Raw genomic sequence first — 13,912 nt, 5'->3', positions numbered from 1 at the left:
ACTTCATCAAATACCTTCCTTCCACTATAAGGTCAGAAGTGAGAATGTTCAATTATGCAATGTTAGCTCCATTTCTGACTGCTCAGATACTGAAAGAGCCCATATGCACATGTAGCAAGATCTAGACAATATGCAGGCTTGGGCTAATACATGGTGGTAACATTCAGACAGCACAGTGTCAGGCAATGACCATCTCAGAAAAGTGAGAATCAAATCATTTCCCCCTGACATTCAATTGTATTACAATCAATGACACCCCCACTGACAACATTGTGGACATTACTATTGACCAGAAACTGAAAAAGACTAGCCACATAAATACTGCAGCTCCAGGAACATGTCGGAGGCTAGGAATGCTGTGGCTAGCAATTCATTTCCTAACTCCTGAAACCTTGCCAACCATCTAGAAAGCACAAAACACAAAGCAGGAGCTTGATGGCATATTCTCCACTAGCCTGAGTGAGAGCAACACCAACACGTAAGAAGCTTATTACAGTCCAGCACAAAGCAGCTCACTGGATTGGCACCCCATCTACCAGCTTCAACATTCATTCCTCCACCGCTGATACAGAGTGGCAACAGTGTGTACCACCTACAAGATGCACTGAAATAACTCACCAAGATCCTTTAACCGTGACCTCTACCATTTGGAAGGATAAGGGCAGCAGATGCACAGGAACACCACTACCTAAAAGGTTCCCTCTTCACCACATACAATCCTGACTAGGCACTACATCACCATTGGGTAAAAACAATGACTGCAGATGCTGAAAATCAAATACTGGATTAGTGGTGCTGGAAGAGCACAGCAGTTCAGGCAGCATCCAACGAGCAGGATGCTGCCTGAACTGCTGTGCTCTTCCAGCACCACTAATCCACTACATCACCATTACTTTGTTATTGCTGGGTGAAAATCCTGAATCTGCTTCCTGCACTGACACCCCATGAATAGCAACAGTTTACCACAAGCATTTTCTCACGCACAGTTTGGGCTCAGCAACAAATTCAGGCCTCCCCAACAATGCCACATCTTGTGATCAAATAAAAATAAATCAGGGCAATACTGGTAATTCCTCTGAATTAAGGATCAAGGGTCCAGGTTCATCCACAAGAAATATGGGTTTAAATCCCATCACAGATATTGAAAGGATTCAAAATTCAGTTAATAAATCTAGTGTAACAGTGGGATGACCATGAAACTATCATTGATTGTTACAAAGACCCATTGGGTTCACTGATGTCCTTTACAGAAGCAAATCTGCTTTCCCTATCTGATCTGGCCTAAATGTGATTCCAGACCGAATATGAGTAACTCCTACAACCCTCTGAAATGGCCCAGCAAATCATTCAGTTCGAGGACACTATGTGAAGGTCAATGGCTATGCCATCAATGCCCATATACCCCAAAAGAGTAAAGATAAATAAATAACTCAGTACCCAGGGAAGAGGAGAGGGAGCATGAAAGCCTAACTCATTTTAACAAGCTTTGTTTTATACATTTTCATCTATCACAAAATACTGTAACTTTTGAAAGAGATCTGAGGATATCAAAAATCATCCAAACATAGAACATATCCTTTATACAGTTTTCTTATTAGATACAATGGAAATATCTTCCCAGCCCCTGAACAACCTGAACCAGGGCGAGATATTTGAGCAAATCATGCGAGGTTGTCAGTGAGGAGTTTCTCAATGTGAAAAACAAAAAGTCCCACTTTCCAACCAAATGTTGAACAATGTGACAAGATTCTTGTTTGTGTGCACCAGGTCCTATTTCATTGGACTAGCATGCATTAACACCCCTTTTCTTACTGAATATTACCATAGTAATTTGCAGTTTTCCCACCCAATGGATAGAAACTAGATAGCGACAATTCCCTGCATGAAAGATAAAACAGTTACACACCCAAATCTAGCTCACTGCTTGTCCCATCAGATCTCGATTTTGGGCTTCAGGCACCAATATGTCAAGTACGTTCCACGAGCAGTGACCGCATGAGCACCCCATTCACAGACTTTGGCACCTGATGCCTAGCGTATCATTATAGTGCATCTCTGTTGTACATACAATGCATTTCTGTATTTCAATACTGCATTTTGGCATGCATTGGCACCTGCCACTGGAGTATTGTTACCAGGGCACTTTGCCCGCAGGGAGAGGTATCCAGCTCATTGATTGGACCAGGGTAATTCTCAGAGCTAGGCCCCGCTCTCTTAACACTCATTCATTTTGTATCTTCTTCAATGTTCACAGCATCCAGGCCTTTCCTTTCCTTGCCTTGCTCTTTTAGGCTTTGCCAACTAATTCAGACCATAAAGATTTAAAGTACTTCAGTCTTGATCTTGTTGATAAGTGCAGACAGAAAACCAGGCAGCTTGTCTTGGTTGTCAGTGATGATAGGTCAAGGGATGGACTTGTTAATGATCAGCACAATACTATATCAATCTCACACCTACAGCATGGGTCAGTATCCCTCACAGCAAACACACTGCATGTACACACTGCATCAATAAAATAGAAAATGTCTCAAAGTCTAAGGGGAATAATCCTCAGTCACATCAAAGGGTTTATAGTCAGTTAGACGATCCCAGTATAGTAAGTCAAGGGCCAAACTCCAATCTCAGTCTGAGCACTTTGACGTGGTCAGTTGACCACTGGGACAGATGTAGTGGGGTTGCGGGGGGGGGGGGGGGGGGGCGGGGGAGGGGTGGAGGGGACGTGGTGGGTGATGGTGTTCTCCATCACTACAGTTTCGAGAACGGGTCATGGTCAGTCATGCAGGTCCAGTGGAGATTCACAACGACTCAAACAACAAAATGCACACAGAGAAAATTAGACTTGGGGGCCACCTGATCACTCCAACATTTCCCTCCCATTATGCAGAAGTTCACAGCAGTAATGTAAAATAGGTGAATGCTGATCAAAAGTGCCCCATCACTTGTGAAACTTCCAAGCGCCATGTAATAAGGACAATGTCTTATCGTCCTAGGTGATGTAAGTGTGATAGTGGCCTCTAATGATTTCAATGGAAAATAGAATGGTTGGGGTGGGTCTGGAGTGGGTAGGAGGTCAGAGTCCAGCGAGCACTCCCTTTTTGACGAAATGTGTTGGTCACTCTGCCAGTTTGGCACCTTCACCAAGATGGTACACATGCTGCAGCCAAAGCATTGGTGGAGTAGACATTGTGGCTATAGAAGATGCTATTCAGACTGATCTGGGGGATTCCTCCTGTACTGACCTACTGATAGATTTTGAGAAGTGGGAGAACAAGTGCAGTCTTCCAAGTAGAATGATGAGGGCACCGGGAAGGAGGAAGCCCTCCTTGTGCATAACAGAGCTCAACCGCATCAAGTAGTACACTGAGTGACTCCCAGTTCTGGTAGATGACCAAACCATCATGGATTTGGAGAATGATTATTGTTCATCATGCCAGCATTTGGAAGATAAACTACAGCCTTTAATGGTTTTGTTTTGAGTTCACCTTTCCTGGCTGTAAACAAAAGCTCATATTTGAATTTTTTGAATTGCTTGCCTATGTATGATGTTCTCCTTCTGTACATCAGATTGGGATGCACAGTGGTGTTTTAAACATGGCACAGGCATGGAGTAGATATTCGCTGAGTGGTGAATTATTTCAGCAATGTGTGTTTTAGGATTGGGATGGAATCTGGTGAGAGAGTCACCATTCAGACACGGCAGATCATTACTGAGGACATTCTGATAAGATGTGGCAACAAGTGTCATACTTGACCCCATAGCAAAGACCCTGCAAAATACTCAATGCAACTAGCACTTAATCAAGAAAACATAAGATTCTGTCAAAATAGTCAATAATATAAATGTGGCAAAATGGAGGAAAACGAGTGCATAGGAATTAATTTAAATGCACAAGATGAAAGCATGAATGAAAGCGTAACTCACCTCTTCATGGTTCATGGCAGAAAAGGCAATGTTGGCACTCAGCTTTGTAGGCAGGGACCTGGAGACCTCTCTAGATGGAGTGATGCAATGTGGGACATGCTCTGCCCCCAGTGCCAGCTGAGGAGGCCATGACACCAGACTATGCCAGTCTGGTCTGAGGTAACAGGCTAGGTTACAACATCTCTGAGCAGAGCATACTCTGTCTCTCTTGCCTATTCACTCAATCGGAACACCTCCCCTCCTGCACCAATAGTATCAGCAATGTCTCCCACTTTCAGCTCTCTTAATACCTGCTCCTCTTTCATTCAAGGGGGAAACAAACCCCAACAGAGCAAGAAATATCAAGGGTTATCTGACATCTGGCTTCTCACTCCTTATGAGGGAAGGATTCTGACTCTGACCACCCCAAGCAGCTGATATCTGAGGCCATCCTTGACTTACCGTGCCACCACTCCCTGCACAAATGGCTATCTTCCTTGACTTGAATGAGAACTGCTGACAACCATGACAGGTTTCCTGGCTTTGTATCTGCATTAGACAACACAACAATAGAGCAGCACTCTGATTCTGATATGTCTGGGGCAAGATTCAAAATGCAAGGCTTATACTGGAGATACACTCTGATCCAGTCCATGAGCTGAATGAATATCCCTGAACGCAAAGTGTTCTAGTTGCAGCATACAATGATAGTTGCCATTGCTCTTCAAAGTGTAACATTGAAGGGCAGAATTGTACTAGAAGAAGATCAGAAATGTGCCACAAGGGTTCGTACAGGCTGGCATATGTCAGATATCAATGTCTATGGATGTGGAGTATGGTTGGTGCCTATGGACTGTCATCTGAGTAGTTGATGCGTGCTGTCCAATATGAAGGTCTTTTGGAGCAAGCAGCAAGCCGAAGTCACCAGGTATCCACTCTGACTTCAATGACGAGAATTGTCAACATCTGGATTGCTTATAGAGGATGGTAGGAAAGAAATCTGCACACTAATTAGGTGAGATTTGCAGTTGATAAGATTGTTAATAAGTTATAATCACTCTTAGTAGACAATTTGCAGCTGCCTAGTGCGAATCTCACCTTGAGGTCTGGAACTTATTAAAAAATGTAACGAATTGCTCCTGATTTCAAGAAAGGCCACATTGGATTTATCACGCAATTATACCAGATTTATCACTATTTCCCATATCATTCAGACTCCTACAAGATTCGGCCCTAAATCCTTGAAAAAACACAGCTGAAATTCTTTCTGGGGAATTAAGATCTTTGAAAGATTTTGTGGCCAGATTTGGAAGCATATATGCTAAATGGAACGCCTACCAAATCCATGAGATTTGTCTTTGACATATAATGTACAATTTATAATTCATGGTGACCACAATTTGTCTGTAAATTCGTGTTTAATATATGTTAATTTTGGTGTGATAGTTAAGGTACAAGTTATAAACATATAAAATTGTTCATTGGTTTTCTCATCGGGGTTGTGTGGTTAGCTTGGTTCTTTTGGTTTATTGGTCTCCACAGACATCATGACAAGTATCAGAGTAATTGTAATAACAAAATGGTCTAACCTATTATGGTAAACGGGTCACCAAATAAAAAGCAATAGAGGTACTCTATAGATATTGAAAAGAAAATGAGTCAATCCTGAACATTACTCAAGGCTGTGCCTAAAAACAAACTGCTATAAATCTTCAGGTTGTACATCCTCAACAATGGGTATGCAACTGTTTTGATGTGGGGCACTCAAATTTAGTCATGTTCAAGAAAGTATTATCTAACCTCATCATGAACTATTTAGTCATTACACAATCATTGTACAATAAACCTCCATTATGATCAGTGAGAGTCCAGACATTTCTGATGTAGCAATCATAATAACAGTAAATGAGAAAAGGGGTAAATTGCACTTTTTAAAAATAAATACTGCACCTATTTATTCAAAAGATCCTTATGCAATCATATCTCCCTTCAGAAAGCATCTCAGCCTCCATTGTCAACATTAAGCTGAGGCACCTTACAAAAAAATGAGGGGGAAATAAATGTTAAAGAAAATTTCTCATGCCCTCACTGCTCAGGTTTATTCTCTGTGGTTCACCAGTTATTCAAACCATATCTGAATCTCCTTAAAGGCATTTAATGCATGATTTTTTTTACAATTGGTTGGTGATTCTTCAGCCCTGAACCAAATAGTGGCCTGTTTCCAATTAAATCAGCATCTAAACTAAAATAAAAGACAATGAACCTAGCTAAACTGAAACAGAATCTAAAGGAGCCATGGGAAGCCATTCCTGAGTTCTTCACATGGATTTGGTGAGACCTATGAAGAAACAGCTGCAGAAGGTTATCTGAAACAGAAGTGATACCACCAAGTATTGATTTGTGAAGGATATTTGTCCTAATACCTAACTATTGAAATAAACATTTTGCTAATAAGCAGTCTAATATCCATACCTTTTCCCTGAAATTCCTTTGAAAAATAACCTTCTAATTATAAAAAGTGAAATAGTTAATGGATCAATAAATGGAACAATAACTATGGTATTTTACCTAACATGACCTAATAAGATGTAAGTGTGACAGTCAGTGATACATTAAAAAGAAAGCTGTTTCATTTACAGTATCAAAGTACATTGAAAATTGAAATTGCCTTGTTTATGTTTTGGAGTATTTGACTTAATTATATTGAATCACAAATGTGGTTCTGTTTACTCTCCAGGTTTTGCTAAATGAGAAATTTGTATTAGTTGTAAATGTATAATCATTCTTCAAGAGCTAACTTTTGTATGTGAACTGTATTTACAATATTAATACAGAATATTTGAAGGTTTGCTGTTTACAATTCACTAGTTTTCAAATAGATGGTACATTTACTCAGATTATGCGATAGATACAAATGATGATGTCTATTCAATACAGCCAGTGCTGTCTGGTTTGATCTTGTATCACCTTTGTTCTTTCATCACAGTTTATATTGAACTGATATTACTATTTACAGAATCACAGAATTATTATAGCACAGCTGGAGACCATTTAGCCCCTCATGTCTGCACTGCTCCAAATGAACTTTTCATCGTGTCATTCTCCTACCTCCCCTCCCCCCGTCCACCCCACAGCCCCTCCCACACCGAACTCTTTAAAACATTCCTTTTCAAGTAACAGTCTAATTCCAGCTTGAATGCATCAATTGAACCAGCCTCTACACAGTCTCAACAGTGCAGTTGAACCCCTAAGTACCCATTGTGTGAAAAAGCTATTTCTTATATTGTGTTTCCTTCTTTTTCAGTTGCTTTAAATCTGTGCCCTCAAACTGTCAATTCTATTACAAGCACAAACAGCTTCTCTGCATATACTCTGTCTGGACCCAAATTTCTCTCAAAGTTGTCTCCTTCTAAGTCCAACAAGCTTTTCCCATCCTCTCTGTATAATTCAGGTTACTGATACTAGGGTTTCATGTCAAGGCACTTCTCTACATTGGATCCAGGGTTTGGCTGACCATTCATTTTTTGGTGATACTAATTAGATTGATATTAGCCACAGAATTTCTTGGACAAAATAATGTCTCTATTCAATAACCTTTGAAGATAAGTGTGCACATAGACATTGGACAAGAAGAGATCAGACTCTGCTTTGCCAAATCCTTGCTGAAACCTTCACTTTAAAGGCTTATAGATTAAAAAAAAGTTACCAGGCAGGAAAAAGATCCAGCATCTGTGAACTGTACCTGAGTATCAGTTACCATCCCTGGACAAGGTGAAAAAGGGAATAAAACAGTTTCTAAAAAAAAATTGAGAGGCATTAGGGACTTCACTAAATGCAAAGAAATGAGAGAAAATGGAATCACACAGTAAGGATTCTGCGAAAGAATTTAACAGCATTTATCCTGAAATTCAGAATATTTAAAGGAAAGTTTGAAGATTGAAATTATATCTAATATCGGTTGTTATTTTGACCGTGCAGATAGAAGCATATGTTAGACTGATTCAAAAGGTTAATGAGGTTAAATCACATGGGATCCCAGGGTGAGCTAGCCAATTGAATACAAAATTGCCTTAAAGGTAGGAATCACAGTGTGGTGATAGAGAGGGTTGCATTTCAGGCCGGAGGTCTGTGATCAATGGTGTGCCACAAGGATCAGTGCTGGCTCCACTTATCTCATAGTTAGTGAAGTGTAGAAGATTATCTCAGAGTACATTGGACCTTGATCAGATAGGCTAATGGGCAAAGGAGTGGTGGATGGAGTTTAATTTAGATCAACATAAGATGTTGCATTTTGGTATGGCAAATCAGGGCAGGACTTATACAGTTAATGATAGAGCCCTGGGGAGTGTTGCTGAACAAAGAGACTTAGGAATGCGGGTGTATAGTTCTTAGAAAGTGGAGTTGCAGGTAAACAAGGTGAAAAAGGCATTTGGTATGCTTGACTTCATTGGTCAGAACGTTAAGTATATGAGTTGGGAGGTCATGTTGCGACTGTACAGGACATTGGTGAGGCCACTTTTGTAGTATGCATAGATATCTAGTTGCATTATATTTGAAGGATGTTATTAAAATTGAGATGGTGCAGAAAAGATTTACAAGCATGTTGTCAGGGTTGGAGGGCTTGAGCTATACAGAAAGGCTGAATTTGCTGATGCTTTTTTCACTGGAGTGTTGGAGGCTGAGGGGAGACTCTATAGAGATTTATAAAATCATGAGGGGCACAGGTAAGGTGAATAGCCAAGATCTTTATCCTAGGGCAGGGGAAACCAAAACTAGAGGACATGTGTTTAAGGTGAGTGCGGAAAAAATTAAAAAGGATCCGAGGGGATAACTTTTTCACTCAGAGGGTGATGTGGATCGAGCTACCAGAGGAAATGGTGGAGGCTGGTACAAGTACAACTTTTGAAAGGCATCTGGATGGGTATGTGAATTGGAAGGGTTTAGAAGGATATGAGCCAAATGCTGGCAAATGGGACTCGGTCAAATTGGGGTTTCTTGGCAACACAAATTAGTTGGACTGAAGGATCTGTTTCCATGCTGTATAACTGTGTGACTCCATGACTCTAGAGGCAACACCCTAATGTTCAACCAAGTTTGATCAAATTATAAATCATGAAAAGTGTACAGGCAGTGTAATAGACATTTTAATTGAATTTTAACTCATGAATCTGATAAGCATAGAATACACATGAGGTAAAACCCATGGCAATACTCATTGCTCCTGTTCTGACTTCACACTGTTCATCATTTACACCATCCAAAATCCCCACCCTAAGTTAGCAAAGGCCGAAAAGAATTGCTGAAGTCTGGGTCTGATGAGATCCATTAGGACCCTAAGTCATTTTAATACATTTCACTTTATAACATCACTTGATAAAACTCTAGTCCTCAAAAATAAAAGGCCTTCATGAGGCTCAGAAGGAGCACTGGCATTATCTTTAATTTAAATTAAGGGTATAGGTAAGATTATTAAGAGACCCTATCAGTCAATTATTCACTCTGTTTACATCCTAATATTGGAAAATGGGATCTTTTAATTCAGCATCTTTTGCATGATTTTAAACCTGTACAGAAATTTATAAAAACCTTGGACTAAGATTTTTAAATTATGGGACATCACTGATGAGTTTAACATGTACATTGCAGAATTGGACCTCGTGAGAGTATTTTTTCAATTGGTGTTTCTGATGCCTGAAGTGTAATGGAAACACTGTTTCCTGTGCTGTGACTTACATAAAGTAATGATCACGATCCTGGTTACTGATTATCTGCTGTCTTGCAATATTTAGTGTTTTATTGAAGCATCTATGGAACGTCCAACATCTTAACAGTAACACTTATCCTGATGATTCATTCAATGAGATAGATTCATTTATCCAACAGGAGCTGTGATATCATGATACTTGGTTTACAGTGGAAGGTGGCTTTGAAACTAAAAAAAAGAAGAAAACCAGACTGTCAGAATCACAACTGCATGAGCAGATAACCCATCATGCATAATTAAATATGGCCCGAAGTTAAAATGGTGATCATTGGTGATTTGGGCTCAGCCTGATGCTATCCCCACAGGTCCACACTCGCTATTGCCTCAAGTGAAACTTGTGTCTTTTATTTACACAATTTATCAATTCCTTGTTTGCCTAACTAGTCCCACATGGCTGCTGTGTATAATATATGACTGTGCACTTGTATTCTCAGGCCTAACTTGAAAAAGGATTCTAATCCAAATGACCTGCAGCACAGGGAATATCCACAATACAATTGAAACAACTGTGTAGATTGTTAAACCATTTCAGAGGTGTTATGATCCAAGCTGATGGCAATATCAGACAAGTCAGAATAGAGTGAAACCTGGCTTGATGGACCTTAAGATTTATTTTTGTACTGTTGCAGTGATTCATTGAACATATTCACAGGAGGATAGCAGATTTCCCTCCCTAAAGGACATTAGTGAACTAGGTGGGCTTTTAAGAAAAATCAATGATGCTTTAATGGTCACTATTACTAAGATTAGCTTTTAATTCTAGATTTATTAATTGAATTCAATTTCCATTAGTTGTTGTGATGGGAACTGTACCCATTTCCCCAGAGCAGAAGATTTTGAAATGCAACTTTTCTGCTAAAATCGTCACTTTTTTTCTGATTTAACATGACTCAGTGCTCACCACGGCATACAGTTATCTTGCCTGTTGTATTTGTCAATTGAGGTGTTTGTTGTGCTGTATATAGTGAAAAATATATTGTGTGATGCTGCTTTAAATCTTTCAACATATTTGGATGAGTAGCTTTGTTACTATGGTAACTGCAGGGGGCTCAAAAGATCCAACTTTTTTTTAAACTTTGAAAGGTCACCAAATTTGTTTCATATCGAGATATAGAATATTCCCAAGAAAAAAGGAAGAACTGTAGGGCTCCAATCCAATGCTATTAGATGATTAAACATGAAATATGTTAAGTGGCATTAATTAAATGAAATATAACTAGCTCTTTCATTGACAAATTAAAATATCTGGCTAGCTACTGCTTAATGCCAATATTTCAGACAGAATTGCAAAAATCCAATAGGCAAATGATTACAGGCATTTAGCATGTAATTTCAAAGCATAAACACAAATTGGTTGATCCTATGGGAAGGGATATATTGGAAAAGCAGTGAATTCCATTGGATCTACCTAACTTGATTGTGAGATGGAATAGCTGTAAGATATAGGAGCAGAAATAAGCCATTTAACCCACTGAGTCCGCTCCGCCATTCATGAGATCATAGCTGATTTGCTATTTCTCAGCTCTACTTTTCGGCTTTTGCTGATAACTCTTGATTTAGTTACTGACTTTAGTTACTGACTAAAACCTGTCTACCTCAGCCTTGAATTTCCTTAATAATCTTGGCAGCTTTCTGCAGTTAAAAGAATTCCACAGATTCACTGCCTTCTAAGAAAATAAATTCTTCTTCATCTCTGTCTTAAATATACTATCCCTTACTTTGAAATTATGTCTTCTGTTCCTAGACGCTTGCACAAGGAGAAACAACTTGTCCACATCCACCTTGTCAAGTCCCTTAAGAATCTTGTATGTTTCAATAAGATTGCCTCTCATTCTTTTAAAATCCAATTAGTACAGGCCCAACCTACTCATACCTGTCCTCATAAAATAGTCCCTCCATACCTAGAATCAGCCTGGTAATCCTTCTTTAGGCTGCCTCCAATGCTAGTATATCTTGTCTGAGTTAAGGTGCCCAAAAGTGCTCACAGTATTCTAACTGTTGTCTGACGAGTGACTTGTATAGTTTTAGCAAAACCTTCCTATTATCTATTTTCTGGTGAACTTGAGTGCCAACTTATGCTGATTCACACATGAGGCATCCCAAATGCCTCTATTCTGTAGTTTTATACAGTCTTTCATGGTTTAAATAATATTCAGCTCCTCTATCCATCCTGCTAAAGAACATAACCTCACATTTTCCCATACTATACTTCATCTGTGAAGTTTTTGCCCAGTCGCTTAACCTGTCTTTATTGCTCTGCATGCACTTGTTATTCCTCACTCTTTGCCTTACCACCTACTTTTGTGTCACTTGCTACCTGGCAGCAATACATTCATTTTCCTCATTCAAGTCAATAATATATATTGAAAATTATTTTGGCCCCATCACTGCGGAACTTCACTAGTTGCAGGTCGTCATTCCTGAAAATGTCCCCTTAGTCCAAACCCTCTACTTAGTGAGCCAATCCTCTATCCATGCGCAGATAATACCTCCAACACAATGGGCTCTTATCTCTTGAAGTAGCCTACTATATTCAACCTGAACAAACACCTTCTGAAAATCCAAAACTATTGCATCTCCTGCATCCCATTTATCCTGTTTGTTACCTTCCCAAAGAATTGTCATTATATATTTTTAAATGCTCTGCTATTATATCCTTAGTAATAGGCTCTAATATTTTCCCAATTATAAGCATTGAGCGAACTGGTCTATAATTGCCTTTTTTAAAATCTCCTTCTCTTTATCAATAAAGGTGTTCCATTGGCAGTATTCCAACCGTTTCCAAAATCTAAATATTCTTGGAAGATCACTACCAGTGCATCCATTATTTCTGTAGCTACTTCTTTTACTATCTTAGGGTGTATTCCATCAGTTCGAGGGGATTTATTGGTTAGTTATTGTATTTATTTTCTCTCCTCCTTTTGGCACTTTGATTATTTAACATTTTTGGGATGCTTTCAGGGTCTTGTATAGTGAAGACTGATGCAAAGTATTTATTCAGCCATTTATTCAACTCCTCAGCAATGCCCTGGCTCCCCATTATTATTTTCCTCATCATCATTTCTGGGAGGACATCTGTCCACTTTCACCTTTCTCTTCCTTCTATATTTTAAAGAAGCTCATGCAGTCCATCTTGATATACAACACGTTCATCTTGAACAGATGTACAATGCCATTTATTCATTAAAAAAGAAAAAAGTATGTCAGCGTAACATCAAAGCACAACTGTAGGGAAGAGTGTTTATAAAATCACAGAAAAGGCAGAATTTTATTTTAAGAAGCATACTTTGATGGAGGCTAGATCTAAGGCCCGAAACATCCAACTCAAGTCAAAATCACTATTTTTGACTTGAATTAGGCAAAAAAATGCCCAAATGCCTTTCGAGGACAGATTTATTTGCAGATTCCTAAAAACCCTTTGACAGTGACTAACAGAAGATGAGTGTGTAAGATAAATAAGGGGTGAGGTAAAGTTATATATCTGGCTGGGTGACAGGGTAGATTGACAGATGGATGGGGGTGTGGTTGGTGACATGTGGGTGAGGAGATGGGGTTGCAGATGGTCTGGGGAAAGACTGCCAGGTGGGTGAAAGGTTTTGGGTGACAGGTGATTAAGGGACTGGAGTGATAGTTGGTGGGGGTGCAGTCTGCCAAGTTAGTGAGGCAGTGATGCCATTGTTGGTGAGGGCTTAGAGTGGTAGACTGGTAGAGAGGTAAGTGGACGAGAGAACTCACATGGCAGCCAAATGGTTGGGAGGGAAAGGTGCTGAGGACATGGAGGTCCTGGGCCTCCTTCACCACTGCTCCCTCACCACCTGACGCCTGGAGGAAGAACGCCTCATCTTCCGCCTCGGAACACTTCAACCCCAGGGCATCAATGTGGACTTCAACAGTTTCCTCATTTCCCCTTCCCCCACCTCACCCAAGTTCTAAACTTCCAGCTTAGCACTGTCCCCATGACTTGTCTGGACTTGTCCTACCTGCCTATCTCCTTTTCCACCTATCCACTCCACCCTCTCCTCCCTGACCTATCACCTTCATCCCCTCCCCCACTCACCCATTGTACTCTATGCTACTTTCTCCCCACCCCAACCCTCCTCTAGCTTATCTCTCCATGCTTCAGGCTCACTGCCTTTATTCCTGATGAAGGGCTTTTGCCCGAAACGTCGATTTCGCTGCTCGTTGGATGCTGCCTGAACTGCTGTGCTCTTCCAGCACCACTAATCCAGAATCTGGTTTCCAGCATC

Source organism: Chiloscyllium punctatum, chromosome 6, assembly GCF_047496795.1.
Source record: "Chiloscyllium punctatum isolate Juve2018m chromosome 6, sChiPun1.3, whole genome shotgun sequence".
Classification (NCBI taxonomy): domain Eukaryota; kingdom Metazoa; phylum Chordata; class Chondrichthyes; order Orectolobiformes; family Hemiscylliidae; genus Chiloscyllium; species Chiloscyllium punctatum.
The sequence above is the reverse complement of the archived record's forward strand: the minus strand, read 5'-3'. Positions refer to the sequence as shown.